Raw genomic sequence first — 13,446 nt, 5'->3', positions numbered from 1 at the left:
GTGGTTCAGTGTCATTATTTTGTGGCTGAGAAATTGAGAGCTTAAGGGCAGGCAGAGTGTTCTGAGTCTCCATCTATGGGTCTTTCAAGCCTACTCTGATACTGACTATAAGATTCTATTCAATAAGCTGCACGGCACATTTCTTTCTTATTCCTATACCCAAAGGTTATACTTTTAAAAATATTTATTTTATGTATACGAGTACACTGTAACTGTCTTCAGACACACCAGAAGAGGACATCCGTTCCCATTACAGATGGTTGCGAGCCACCATGTGGTTGCTGGGATTTGAACTCAGGACCTCTGGAAGGGCAGTCAGTGCTCTTAACCTCTGAGCCATCTCTCCAGCAGAAGGTTGTACTTTAAAAGCTAACTCCTTCCCAAGTTCAGTTTCCTCTGAAGGTTCGTTTTTATTTATGGAATAAAGAATTATAGTCTTTGGGATGTTAGCAGGAGGTCTATCAAGCTCCTGGAATCCTAAGAGGCAAACATCTACTTACTTCTGGCAGCACTTTGTGCAGGTGAAGCGCAGTCAAGAAGATAGGTAGTGATTGGGTCAGTGGTGGCATACAAATGCTTATTTATAGCTGGAAACCCATTCCAAGAGGAGGATCCACAGCTTTCAATTGGTTTGTCTGCAAGGGGGCAGCGCTGGATGCTGGATGAAGCAGATTTGGATAATTTCAGTGATGGTGGAAAAGGGTAAGCAGCAGAGTTGCCACTGTGCATGTGCTCAGCATAATTTGGGGCTAAATTCCTTCTTCCTTCCTTCCTTCCTTCCTTCCTTCCTTCCTTCCTTCCTTCCTTCCTTCCTTCCTTCCTTCCTCCCTCCCTCCCTCCCTCCCTCCCTCCCTCCCTCTCTCTCTCTCTCTCTTTCTTTCTTTCTTTCTTTCTTTTTTAAAGATTTATTTATTCATTTTTATGTATGTGAGTACATGGTTGCTGTCTTCAGACACACCAGAAGAGGGCATCAGATCCCATTTCAGATGGCTGTGAACCACCATGTGGTTTCTGAGACTTGAACTCAGGACCTCTCCAAGAACAGTCAGTGTTGTTAACCGCTGGGCCATCTCTCCAGCCACCAGGGCTAAATTCTTGAATGAGTTCAAGTAGGAGACAATAAATCCTGCTAATTTAAGTCTCAAAGCCACACATGACTCAACATCTATAATTTTAGCACATTGGGAGCCGAGGCAGGAGGACTGCTATGAGCTCCAGGCCAGTCTGGCAGTCTGGAATGCAGAGTGAGACACTGTCTCAAAAACCAAACCAAACCAAACCAACCAAAAAACCCAACATGTGTTACCAGTTCCTGAAGAAACGACCCAAATAAGCTTGAGATTTGGAGTTTGTGTTGTCTTTGGGAAATTACTTAAATTCTGAGATTCTTGACCCAGCAATGAAGATAACCATAGCAATTTACTTCATGAAATAAAGTGAAAACATTTGATAGGAAGAAAATAATAACTTTTTAAAAACAGAACTTGCCAATAAAAATGAAAAAAAATCAGGGGTTCTAGCAAGAACCAATTATATTCTGTATGCATTCTATAAAATACATCATGTCTAAGCTGAATTATAGTTTCTTATAGACTCCAAAATATTGAAGAAATATTCAAACAGAAGCTGAGCAGCTGTAGAAATAACCCACAGAATAGAGAGGGAAATTAATTTGCAGAGGTAATGGAGCTTTTTATTGCCGATTCTTTCCAAACTTTATTGAAAATTTCCCAAAGGTCTTGGTTAATATTATGAAAAAAAAAGAAAGAAAGAAAAACCTGTGATTTTGGTAACTGCTCACTTGCAAACAAAACAATTAGCAAAACCATTTATGTTGGCAACAATTATCACATACACAGAAAATTGTTTAATTAGTTGAATTGTTAGAATGGTAGCTTGTCATTCCTTATAATAAACTCAATTGCAATTTCTTTAAATTTATTTATTTGATGCGTACAAATGTGTTGCCTCCATGACTGGCCTGGGTCCTCTTTAAGAATAGAAAGTGCCCTCACCTGCTGAGCCCTCTCTCCAGCCACCTCAAAGTCAATTTGTAAATTATAAATTCTCCTCCTCGTGGTCTGAGTCCCTGACTGATAAATATTGATAAAAGGTGAAAACAGAGGTTTTGAGCTAAGGTACTCTTGATTATCCACCTATAGAATATCTTCTCTGGAAGACTTAAGACAGAGTTAGTGTCAAAGCATTAACTCATTCCTTATACTGCATTTGATCTACCTTCCTGTGGCCTTAATCTTGTGTGCTCAAGATCTAGGCTTACTGAAGCTTGGGGTCTGGAATGGGGTTTCTATCTGAGGACCATGACTGAAAAGCAGCAGTAAGAGTCCACCCACCTGAACTGTCAGTGTTTGCTTTACCTTGTTGTCCGTGAGACTTGAGTGAGCTGGGAGGTAGTACTGAGCGCAAGGTCTCCTTAGTTAAACTAGCCCCCCCCCCCGCCCCCACCGTTCTCCCCAACAGACAGTAAGTTAGGCATGGCGAGCAGCAGGAGTGCAGGAGCTGGTAAAATTCAGCCACAGTAGTGTCATTTACATCTCAGAGAATGGGAATTCATTCAGACAAGCTTATTCCAACGTGAACCTCCTGTAAAAGTTACATATAACTGGGTGTGGTGGCGCACGCCTTTAATCCCAGCACTCAGGAGGCAGAGGCAGGCGGATTTTTGAGTTCGAGGCCAGCCTGGTCTACAAAGTGAGTTCCAGGACAGCCAGGGCTATACAGAGAAACCCTGTCTCGAACAAACAAACAAACAAACAAACAAACAAACAAGTTACATATAATGTATCTATAACCCAGAGGGAAAAAAAGATTTTTATTGACTTCTCAGGTTGGCCTCCAAGATTGCAACCTCATTTAATTCCTGATTTGTTCACTTATTCACTCATTTTATCTTTACTGATTTTGTCTCATGTGCTAAGTGCTTAGCACTGTATCCTGAAAGTATTGGGAAGCCACGGGTGATTTAATGTAACCGAGTGGCACAATCAGATTTCCTTCTTAGAGTAGAATTTGGCTGCTACGTGGAAAAAGAATCGAAAGAGAACAAAAATGGGAGGATGGGGGAGCCGTTAGGAGTCTGAGGCATGAGGGCAAAGGGTTGAGCCCCAGTCCTCAGCCCCTCCTGGTTCTCAGTGGTGTGCTTGAGAAATTAGCCTTACTGCTTCTCTCTTGTCTGCACACTGAGAAGGAAGTGGCACCCTTAGGTAATCCCAGACATGGGAAGGAAAATTCGGTTTCCTTTCCTGGACTGGAGCTCAGTTAAAGGGTATAGTACGTGCTAGTATCATGAATTCTTGATTCCTTCATTATTGCCACTAAGGACTTGAATTAGTCAGGGTTAGCTTTGCATTTGCTTTTGAGTATCTTTCTAATATATATGTTCATGTTTAATTCAAAGTGGTTTACTTAAATAGCTTTGGCTTTGTGGTTCAATAAAAATAGCATATTTGGGCAGCACAAATTAATCTTAAAGGGTTGGGGGAAGGCATAAAAGCATAAAATTGGGGGAGGGAGGTTAAAGAAAAGGGAGTGGTTCTGAGAAGAGCTGGGGGAGTGAATATGATGCAGACATGTAAGGAATTCTCAAAGAACTGTGTGTGTGTGTGTGTGTGAGAGAGAGAGAGAGAGAGAGAGAGAGACTATGAAGGAGAAGGAGACTAGCAGACATCCCCCTATAGTTAGACGACTCTAGTGTCCTTACTTACATCCACCCCCTTAGCCTCACCTATTGATTTCAGCTAGAGCTGGGCACTCAGTCTCTGAAGGCTTCCTCCCAAACCTTGGCTCACAGCATCTACTAAAGTCTTAAGCTCTCCCTTCGGGTCCCAGAACTCTTCCAAAGCTGCAGATTAACTAGGGAAGCTTACAGGGAACCTTGGAAATCCAGGTTGTCAAGATGGGCAGGGACAGTCCTTTGACCAATGAAGATGAAGGTCCATCTTTATCTCCTGTAGAGAATTCTCAACGATACTTTATAGATACTGTACAGTTTTCTAAGAAGGCCCCTGAAGACGCTCTGTCTCAACAATGACCTTGATAGTGAACCTTTCTATCAGTGTCCCCCCTCCCTCCCCCACACTGTCCCGAATTTCTCATTCCTGTGCTTGTGCAATGCCCTTTCTCTCTGCACTTCTAAACTTCCTCTCTCACTGGGCTCTGATTTATCATGTCACTGTAACTCTATTAGCTGGGAAGCATTTGGGGATGTTGTCAGGATAACAGGATCTGCAGCAAATGAGGTTGTATTGAATTATTTATCGTTCAGCTAAAGTCGAGATAGCCACAGCAGAAGAGCTGGTTTGTAAAATCTTGGACTAATCTGTCTGTTGCTTTGGAGCGTTTGTCGTCGTCATATTCATTTTTTTCTTGTGGTTGAAAATTATAAATTTGAACGCTCCAAAGGAAAATATGTGTGCAACCATTCAGTTCAGAGCCTCAAGCCTATAGCTAAGAATTATCTGTTTCCTCTAATATATAATTACGTAGCTGCAAAGCTGCAATTCTGGGATTCATGAATTTATTTAATAAGTTTATTCACACACGGTTTAAAACACATAAATACATAATTCCAACCCTCCCTTTTTCTTTCAAAAATAGATCAAGGATTTCTACTTGTGATATCTAAGTCTCAGCTTTTGAAGTTGGCCTGTTTTTTGTTTTTGCCAGGAATTAGTTCCTAAAAAGATGATTTTGAACTCAACAACAAGCAAAGCAAATGGTTTGGGGTGGTGCTGGAGGATATTGGGGAGTCCCAGGGCCTTTGGAGTGCTAAATGTGTGCTTTGCTTAAGATCTACAGCTCTTGCTCACTACAGAGAATTGCTAGATGGTCTGAGTGGGGGAAGGAGGTGGGAGGTCGCTGTTAACCTCTAGGATAGCCCAGGCCGGTGTGTCATTTTCCTTGTAATACTGATGCCATTTGGGAAATTAGTATGTAATAAGAACTCAGGCAAAAGGGGAGGGAAGAGTTCTATGGCTTTTTAATACCTGTGGATTTTGTCCCAATTAGCATTTTTACTGTCCAAATACCTACTCTCAAAAGAAGTGTGACGGCAGCAGGCAGTGAAATATCTTTTGCGTACCTTTAATACCCAATACTAAGCTTGAACATCTGGCAACTCAACACACTTTGCTCATGAATCCTAGAAAACAGCGTAATTATACACTCAAGCAAACAAGTCAAGAGAAAGGCTGTTTCCTGTTAAGAATTCCGGGGAGCATCAAAGTTAAAGCTCCCTTCTGCATCTATGCTCTTTTTAATCGCCACTGGTGTCTCCATTACACTTGCGATTACCCGGGTTGATAGTCTGTGAGAGACCATCCCAGGCACAGCGTATGGAGGGCCGCCCCTCCCCCCCCCCCATAAAAATAAAACAAGGAAAGGTACAGCAAGGCACGCAACCAACATTACAGAGCGATGACCTTGTATTGTTAAAAAGTCAAGGAAATAGCCTGCCTTGCAAGCCGCCCGTGTTCGTCCGTGTGTCACCCTCCCTAGTCGCAGATGTACTTGACACCCTTGGTTCTAGCATCTCCTCTGGCCTGCTGTACACCACCCTACCAAAGCTTGCAGTGAGAAAGCAGGGTCTTGCCCGGAGACCCGGGCTCACAGGATGGTGCAGGTGGGCTGGTATGCTGGCTTGCCTGTTGATTATGGACCCTGCAATATGCAACTGTAGGCTGAGCGCCACCAACCAGCACAGCCGGGTTCTCCGGGACAGTACCTTGCTTACAAGCAGGAGCCGCGGCCTCCAGCCCGCAGGCTGGGGGCGGGGGCCTCGGCCCAGTGCCCACCCCCTGTGCTCCCAGCGTCTGCTCCTACTACCAGCCGGTTGTAGCCGGCCGGGAGCGCGCTTTCTAACGTAACCCGCCCGCGGGAACAATCTGTCCCTTCCAGCCTATCTCCGGAGGGGCATTACAGCCGGGGCGCCCTCCTCACCCACCCTATGGCCTAAACGGGTCTTTAGATGTTTTTTCAAAACCAGATCGTAGTCTGCAGGGACGCTAGGCGGGAAAGGCTGGGAGGACTCCTTTTCGCCGCCAGCTTGCGGCTCCGGGCACACAAATTAGGCCGGAGCAGCAGAGTCGAGTCCTCTTCCCGTGGCAAGGGGCTCTGTGTGTGCGGGATCAGGGGAGGTGAGAGAGGACCCTGGCGTCCCAGGTCCCAGCGGCGGCGGCGCTAGCGGCTAGGCAGGTGCCCCCGGGCGCGCAGTCTGATTGGCAGGTGCAGGAGTGGGTGGGGAAGGCGGGCCTGGCGCTGCGGGAGGCTGCAGCCCCGCCTCCCCGCCCCCGCCGCGGGACTATCTGGTCCCGGCAGCAGCGATGTCCCCCGGCAGGAATGTCCCTCCTCAGATAATGTTATTTATATCTCTGGGCGGGTCCGCGGCTCCGCTGCACCAGGCGCCCGGCGGCCACTGTGCCAGGAGCCCCGTGCTGCCCTCCTCCCCCTGCGCCGCCGCCCCCGGGCTCGGGGTAGCCGCCGCTTCAGCCCCAGCGCAGGTGAGTCCCCGAGGGCCGCGCGACGGGAGGGAGCTGGGTGCCCCGGAGCCAGCGCCGGGGAGTGCGGGGCCCAGGGGGCGGGTGACGCGACAGCCCGGTGGGGGCCTGGCCCCGGGTGCCTAGCACGGGGCGGGAGGGGTGAGGAGCCCAGGAGGCCCTGGCGGCTGCGGCAGTCGTCACCCCGGGACGCGGGAACCCGCGTGGGTTTCGCAGGCGCTGGGCGAGCAGGGCGCTAGCTTTGGGAAGCCAGCTAGTAGAGTGTCGCCGTGGGGCACGGGGAGTGGGTTTGGGGGGTTTGTGCTCTTGGCCGCCTCCCCCAGGACCCTCGCCTGGGAGCAAAGTTGGGGGGGGGGGCTGCCTGTCGTCGGTCTAAGGACTGTCCGCGTCTGTGCCTCCTGCTGCCTGGTTTCTCAAACCCCCGGGCGTGTCGGATCCTCTTCTGGAACTTGGCTAGCGCGCTCCAGGGCTGCCCAGTGCCAAGGCTGGGAGGACAGTTCAGGGCAGCAGAGGGGGCCGGGCCTCAGGATGTCAGGCAGGACGTGCAGAGTGGCCCAGTGTAGACTGAGAAGGGAGAGATCAAGTGTCCCAGGACTATACTTCAAGGACCCCCACCTTTTCCCTTTGAGTTCCTTATCTCCAAGCTACTGCCCACTCTACGGTTACCCTTCGTGCCAGTTCCAGCAACTTGGCCCCGGAGAAATAGCAGAAAATGGAAGAAACAAGAGCTCTAACACAATCCTCAAGTCCCACCAACTTACCCAGACTTCCCAAAGGGGAAATAGCTACGAGGCTTGAGTACAGTTTCCGTGACAACAAGCCTTAGGTAGGGCCTTGATTTATAGTCTATTAATATCCAAACCACTGTTTTCAGTGAGCAATTAGAGGTGCTACAGTTAATAACACCCTTAACTCACTGAAGGGATATGGAAAGAAGCCATTGTTTTAGATGCATCCGGCAGGGTGGGATGGGATTATATAGTGATGGTCTCTTTTTTACTAAGAACTTCAGTGGGGAGAGGATACGGCTGTCACCTCCACGCTAGGAGGCAGCCACACAAAACCCCTGCCTGTGCAATGGATGTATATAGTTCAGTTTCCAAGGGAGGTGATTCAGATAGCTCCTGAATGAGAGGAGCCTTCAGGGAAGAAAAAAAAATCGAGGCACATTTAAGCTGTTCTCTTAGGCTATCCTTAGCGTCACGGATCGCTCAGAATTTTAATCTAGAATTCTCTTTTCACTGCTCTATGACTACGACCCAGGGTAGTCATCTCCTATTCCAGGATCAGACTTCATATGCTTTTCCAATGAGCCCTGATTTCCAGAATGTTATGGGAAACTCTTACAAGTGTAGACTGTTTGTTCACTATGTACTGAATGCCCAGCACCCACAGAGGCTTGGGGACTAGCTAACAAAAGGAACAGTAAACTTAGAACAGAGAAGAGCCCACCAATCTCCAGATGAGGCCAATCGTTTATACAAAGTGTTATCACATTCCAGTGTTGAGTAAAGCACAGTTGAAAGGAGAGGGACCCTTTTGCTGGTGCACCTCCCTTTATCAGTGGCCCAGTGGTAGTGGCTGGGGATGAGCCAGTCCAGTTAATCTTGAGTTCTCTGAAGACATAGAGTCCACTCAAGGAATTGAAAGCACCCAAAAACTCCCAGGCATTCAGGCTGGGCCTTGCTGCGCAGGCATGTTGAGTTCTCCCCAGTGACTTGCCCAGGGGAGAGCTGGGATACCGCTTTTTGCTCTGGTCATTGCTTTGTGTAGGTGTTCTGAAGGTGTCCGGTGGAACCAACACACCTGTTGGATTGTTCGCTTGGGGCTGAAGGCGTAATAGGGGGCTGACTCCCACCTGCCATCACGCTTGACAAAATGAATGTGGCTATTTTATGGAAACTAGGTGTGAGCGAAAGCTTTGAACTAATGTCAGTGTCTGTCACAATTTTGGAAAATAGTAGGTTTTTGATGAATAAAAAGAATAATAGCTTTCATTTAGTCTATCTTTTATGTACTTGTGGCTGACTGGTAGTGGATTCTCAGATAGTCTTTGTTGACTGAATGAGAGAATGAGTGATCAAGGTTGCCTTATATGGCACTTAATTATCAACTCTGCAAGGTCACTCATATTATCCCATTTTAAAAAGCAAAGAGAGCGCGGCTGGTGAGATGGCTCAGTGGGTAAGGGTGTTTGTTGTTCGAGCCTTGTGATGCGCTCCACAAAGTTGTCTTTTGACCTCCACAAGTGTCCCAGTACTCATGCACACACGTACACCACAATAATTCATTTTTTAAAGTAAATTTTCAGGGAATTAAATAACTTGTTCATCCCACACAGCTGATGAGAGATGCAGTGAGGCCAGGATTCCTTGGTCTGTTGTCCTTTTAAGATTAGACGCTCAGCAGGGGATGCAGAATAGGTTGGGAAGATTTGCTTATAGCACTGGCTTATCACGGTCTTCACTCCTTGAACCTAAGGTCGTAATTTTGCTTATGTCAGAGAAGTTTAAAATCTATTACCTCAAGGCAGCATTGAACATTTATTTGCTCAAAAGTTTCTAGCCCGGCGGCCTCTTATTTTCAGGTCATTGTTTCAAGGACAGAATTATAATTTTGGCAATAGTCAAACATAAACTAAAAAAAAAAAAAAGATTTTCCTTTCAGTCCTGGAAGTGGCCAGAAGGGCTTGGTGATGCATAGGGACAGTGTGGTAGGACAGAGGGTGACTATAAAAAATTCATGAGGCCAATAGGACTGGAGTTGGAAGGAACCTTGGAGGTCACTGGTTCCAGCCTTCTGTTTGTATGATCACTTGCTTAAAGGTGAGAGCCAGCTGCAGTTTACCTGTCCTTTATAATGCTCCCGTACCTCTTGTCATTCTAACCCATGTCTTCTCTGCATCTCTTTCCCTCCTGTGGCCAGGGAGGTTTGTTTCCTGTGGTTCGGTCCATTCAAACCACTGAGGTTCTCTTTCCTTTGAGGAAGATGAGGCAGGGACATATTTAATATCCAATAGTTTCAGCTTTAGTGAAGTTCAAAACCAGGAGACAAAATGAAAAGGTACCGGGAGAGGAAGAAGAGAATATGTTTTCCATAGTGAAATGCTAACCCGTTCTCTAATTTCCCTGTTGCTTGTTAACTATATAGATGTATGCGTTATCCCATAAAACGTCTGCACATTTCTATCCACAGGCAGTATATGTCCCAAGGCAACTCTTTTTCTGTGACATTTCTGGGGGATGAGCGAGAACCATCGGGACTGCCAGATTCCTGGGTTTTGTTTGTTTTGTTTTGTTGTAAAAAAGAATTACTTATTTATTTTTTATGTATATGAATGTTTCCCCAGAATATATATATATATGAACCACATGTGTGCCTGGTGCTGTAGGGAGCCAGAAGAGAGCACTGGATGCCCTTAAACTGGACTTACACAGGGTTGTGAGCATCTTTATGGGTGCTGGGAACAGAACCTGTGTCCTTTGCAAGGATGGGAGATATTCTTAATTGCTGGTTCATCGCTGTTTTAATCTGAACCTAGTCACAAAATTGCTCTTGAAGAATATTGTTTCAAAGTCAAACACTCTGTCCAAAATCAAACTCTGCTCAAAACATGAAAAGGCAGAAAACATGGCCAGTGGGAAGTCTGAAGTACTATCAATACATTTGTTGGTTTCTATAATGTTTTTCATCACCCCTGACCTTCAGATTAACACGTATCAAGTGAGCTGGGAGCATAAGGAATGAAAGTAGGTGCTATGCGGGCTGATGAGAAGTTTGGTGTTATAATGATGTCTGGCTGGGAAGGCCATGGATACTGGACTCTAAAGCGGCACGGGTGGGGTTAAGACAATAATACAGGTCAGAGGGTACTTGGGAAAGGGTGTTTTGTCTGTAGAGTAGTTTGTACTGACTCATTTGGTCTTTACGGGCAGATGTTTTTGGTTACTATACTGTAGGAAAGGAGTCTGGGAGGAAGCGTGCATGTGTTAGTCTGTACACTGACTCGTTCATCTCTCTGCACTGGCTGGGGCTATCAGACAAGCATCTCTCCTCTGACAGCCCCAGGAGGTAAAGGTCTCTTGGCATGGAAGATGGAGATAGAGATCAAAGGAGAATGTAGGAGACAGTCAGGGGATTTCACTGTCAGACCTGGCTCCTTTCACTGAACAGTCAACTCCCAGTAGTAAATATTTAGAAAATGTCATAGCATGGTTTCCTTTTGTTGCTTATTTCTTAGTTCACAGTCAGGCAGTCTGAGTTCTTCCATTTTCAGCCAGCCTTAGCGGAGCATCGAATCACCAGGGGATCACCAGCCTTGCAGCCGGATTTAAAGGCTGAGTGCTTTCTCGGTAATTGTTTAGCTAGCTTCTGACATCCCCAGACCACCTCTCATTTTGTTCTTTCCTTCTGGTTGCAGGAAATATTACAGATCTGTCTTCTGAGCGCCTCAGCAAGGCCCTCTCAGGCTTTGCTATATTTCTATTATATCTGTGCAGACCTGGCTGAGGGTATAATTAAAGGGCAATTAAAACTCAGACATATATCATGTTAACAGTGGGGGCAAAAGCAGGTCTCCTTTCTTTCATCTGAATGCTGTAAATTTAGCAAACGAATAGGAATGGGCCTAGGGAAAAAAAAAGACTTTGTATTGAACTGGGCTGGGATCCTGCAGGATATTTATGAAAAGAGGAACAGGGCACCTTGACAGTCAAAGAACAATAATTGCTTTGAATTATAGTCAATTCCGAAGTTTCCACCATTGTGAAAGAAGCAGAAACTTGGATAGTTTTGCAAATGAGTAAGTTGAAAATCCTTTCTGCTTGTACCAGACTTAAATATAGGTGTGTCTTATGTGTAGATTCATAGTGTCTCAGATACAGCGAGATTCATCTGTAATCTTGGATTGGAAAGATGCATCTATAGTGACAAGGATTGGAAAGATCTCTGAAACCTCATGCCATCCCCACGATCAGCTCTTGACTCTTTCCAGAAGATCATTGAGTGGTGAATCAGCTTTACTGCCCAGCCTATTTCCTTAGGAAGACAAGGACAGGCCTTTCCTAAGCCTGGCTCTGAGGCAGAAGTCATGGACACTTCACTGGAAAGGACTGAGAAAGCAATTGAGATGTAGTAAAAGAGAGCAAGAATAGGGCGTGTACTATGTACCTCACCCTGGCATATGCTCAGGACACAGGGCAGAGGCAGATGAAGGTCCTCTCACTCCTGGGAGGTAGACCCTTAAACAAGCGCTGGCGTGACAGGTTGCTTGGGGGGAGATGGTGCTCCCAGAAAGGGCAGGACGGTCTGACGGAGGTTGGGGTGTTCAGAAAGGCTTCAAAAAGTGTCAAGGACTATTAGATGGGAGGCTGTAAGGGTGTGGCGCAGGGTTGTAAGTATGTGTGCCACCCAGATGGGCAGCAAAGCATTGCTGCATTCCAGAGTCAGTAGGTTCCATGTGGCTGGAGAGTGACCACACAACATGGTTTAGGGTCCATTTGCTGAAGACGTTTAGAAGTTCATGTTGAAATCAGTACAGGTTTTTAAGTGGAGATATGTTTGTCGGAGGGATCAGGCCAGATTCTTGATGAGATTAAAGCTCTTCATCAGAGAGAAGAGAAAGTGAATTAGAGGTGGCACAAGGTGGACTTGTCCTACGTCAGGGGAGTGAGCACCCAGACAGTGTTTAGTCCCTTCAATTTTCAGGATGCCTTTGTATAATTTCATTTAATTTTATAATGAGCACTCAAGAATATCTCATTATCCTTCTTTTAGAGTTGGGGGACTGCACTAGAAATGTCCCCAGGCAGTAGTTGCCAGCAGACTCTGTCTATCACCCAGTTTCCTAGTTCCATCACAAGAATACCTTGTCTAGGTTTTCACCATAGGAGAACTGAATATTCTGGACTTTCTGGCCAAGACAGTAATTGCTTTCTTCCTTCAGTAGAATGTCCCATGTAAGTTCATTGATTTGGAGAGAGGTACAGGGGCACTGGTGGCAGTATTTACACTCTAGCATACCCACAAGTCCTCAAGAATGGCCCTACAGAGTATACTATAACGATGGGCAAGGTACAACGTAATGGTTACCGGCAGATGCCATAGGTAGATAAGTAGTGGGTTTCTACATTTGCCTATTGATGTTTTAGCTTTTCCATCCCTCATTCCGTCATTAGGCTTCTGCTTCATTGGGACCTCAGCATTTTCTGTTTTTCCCAGTGATGCTACCTGCTTTTGGCTTGTACCTCTCTCAATCTCCAAAAAAATGCTTACTGAGTTCTCATTTACAAACATATTCTAGGCCAGTGGTTCTCAACTTTCCGAATGCTGTGACCTTTCAATACAGTTCCTCGCGTTATAATAACCACCCAACCATAAAATTATTTCATTGCTACTTCATAAGTATAATTTTACTAGTTATGAATAATAAGGTAAACATCTGATATGCAAGCTATGTGACCTCCAGAAGGGTCATGACCCACAGGTTGAGAACCACTGCTCTAGGTTCATAGGGTGCAACCGTGTACATGGGAGAAAAAAAAAATCTGACATGATGGAGCACACATCTTCATTGGGAGAGAAGAGTCTTAAATCATACCTAAAGGCAGCAAATGGGTAGATCATAGTATCAAGTGTTAATTCTGATGAGGTTTCATCCTGATAGAGATCCAAATAGAAGGAAACAGGAGGCCATGGGGTATTTGGGAGATTCAGGTTCTAGCTTTAGTCCAAGTGCAATAGGAAGCCACTGGGCATTGTGGACAGAGAAGTGTCCTATTCAGGTTTGATTTTAAAGAGGATGTATCTGGTGTCCTGAGGATTGACTGTGGAGGACAAGAAGCAGGGGTGTCAGTGAAAATGATTGCGGTCCAGCCGACAGACGAGGCATAACGCTGAGGGGGGTGGTACTACGCAGTTGGATTCTGGGTAT

At 46.0% G+C, this 13,446-nt stretch overlaps 1 protein-coding gene across 1 annotated transcript in view; it reads left to right on the top strand.

Annotated features, from left to right (window-relative positions):
* The first annotated feature begins 5,905 nt into the window (after positions 1–5,905).
* Sptb (spectrin beta, erythrocytic) overlaps positions 5,906–13,446 on the top strand; it is a 130,060-nt gene continuing 122,519 nt past the window's right edge. Inside the window, exon 1 of the mRNA NM_013675.3 lies at positions 5,906–6,518. The gene's annotated coding sequence lies outside the window, so the exon portion shown is untranslated. The remainder of the gene's footprint in view (positions 6,519–13,446) is intronic.

The sequence above is a fragment of the Mus musculus genome, chromosome 12, assembly GCF_000001635.26.
Source record: "Mus musculus strain C57BL/6J chromosome 12, GRCm38.p6 C57BL/6J".
Lineage (NCBI taxonomy): Eukaryota > Metazoa > Chordata > Mammalia > Rodentia > Muridae > Mus > Mus musculus.
This window is presented reverse-complemented; position numbering and strand designations above follow the sequence as displayed.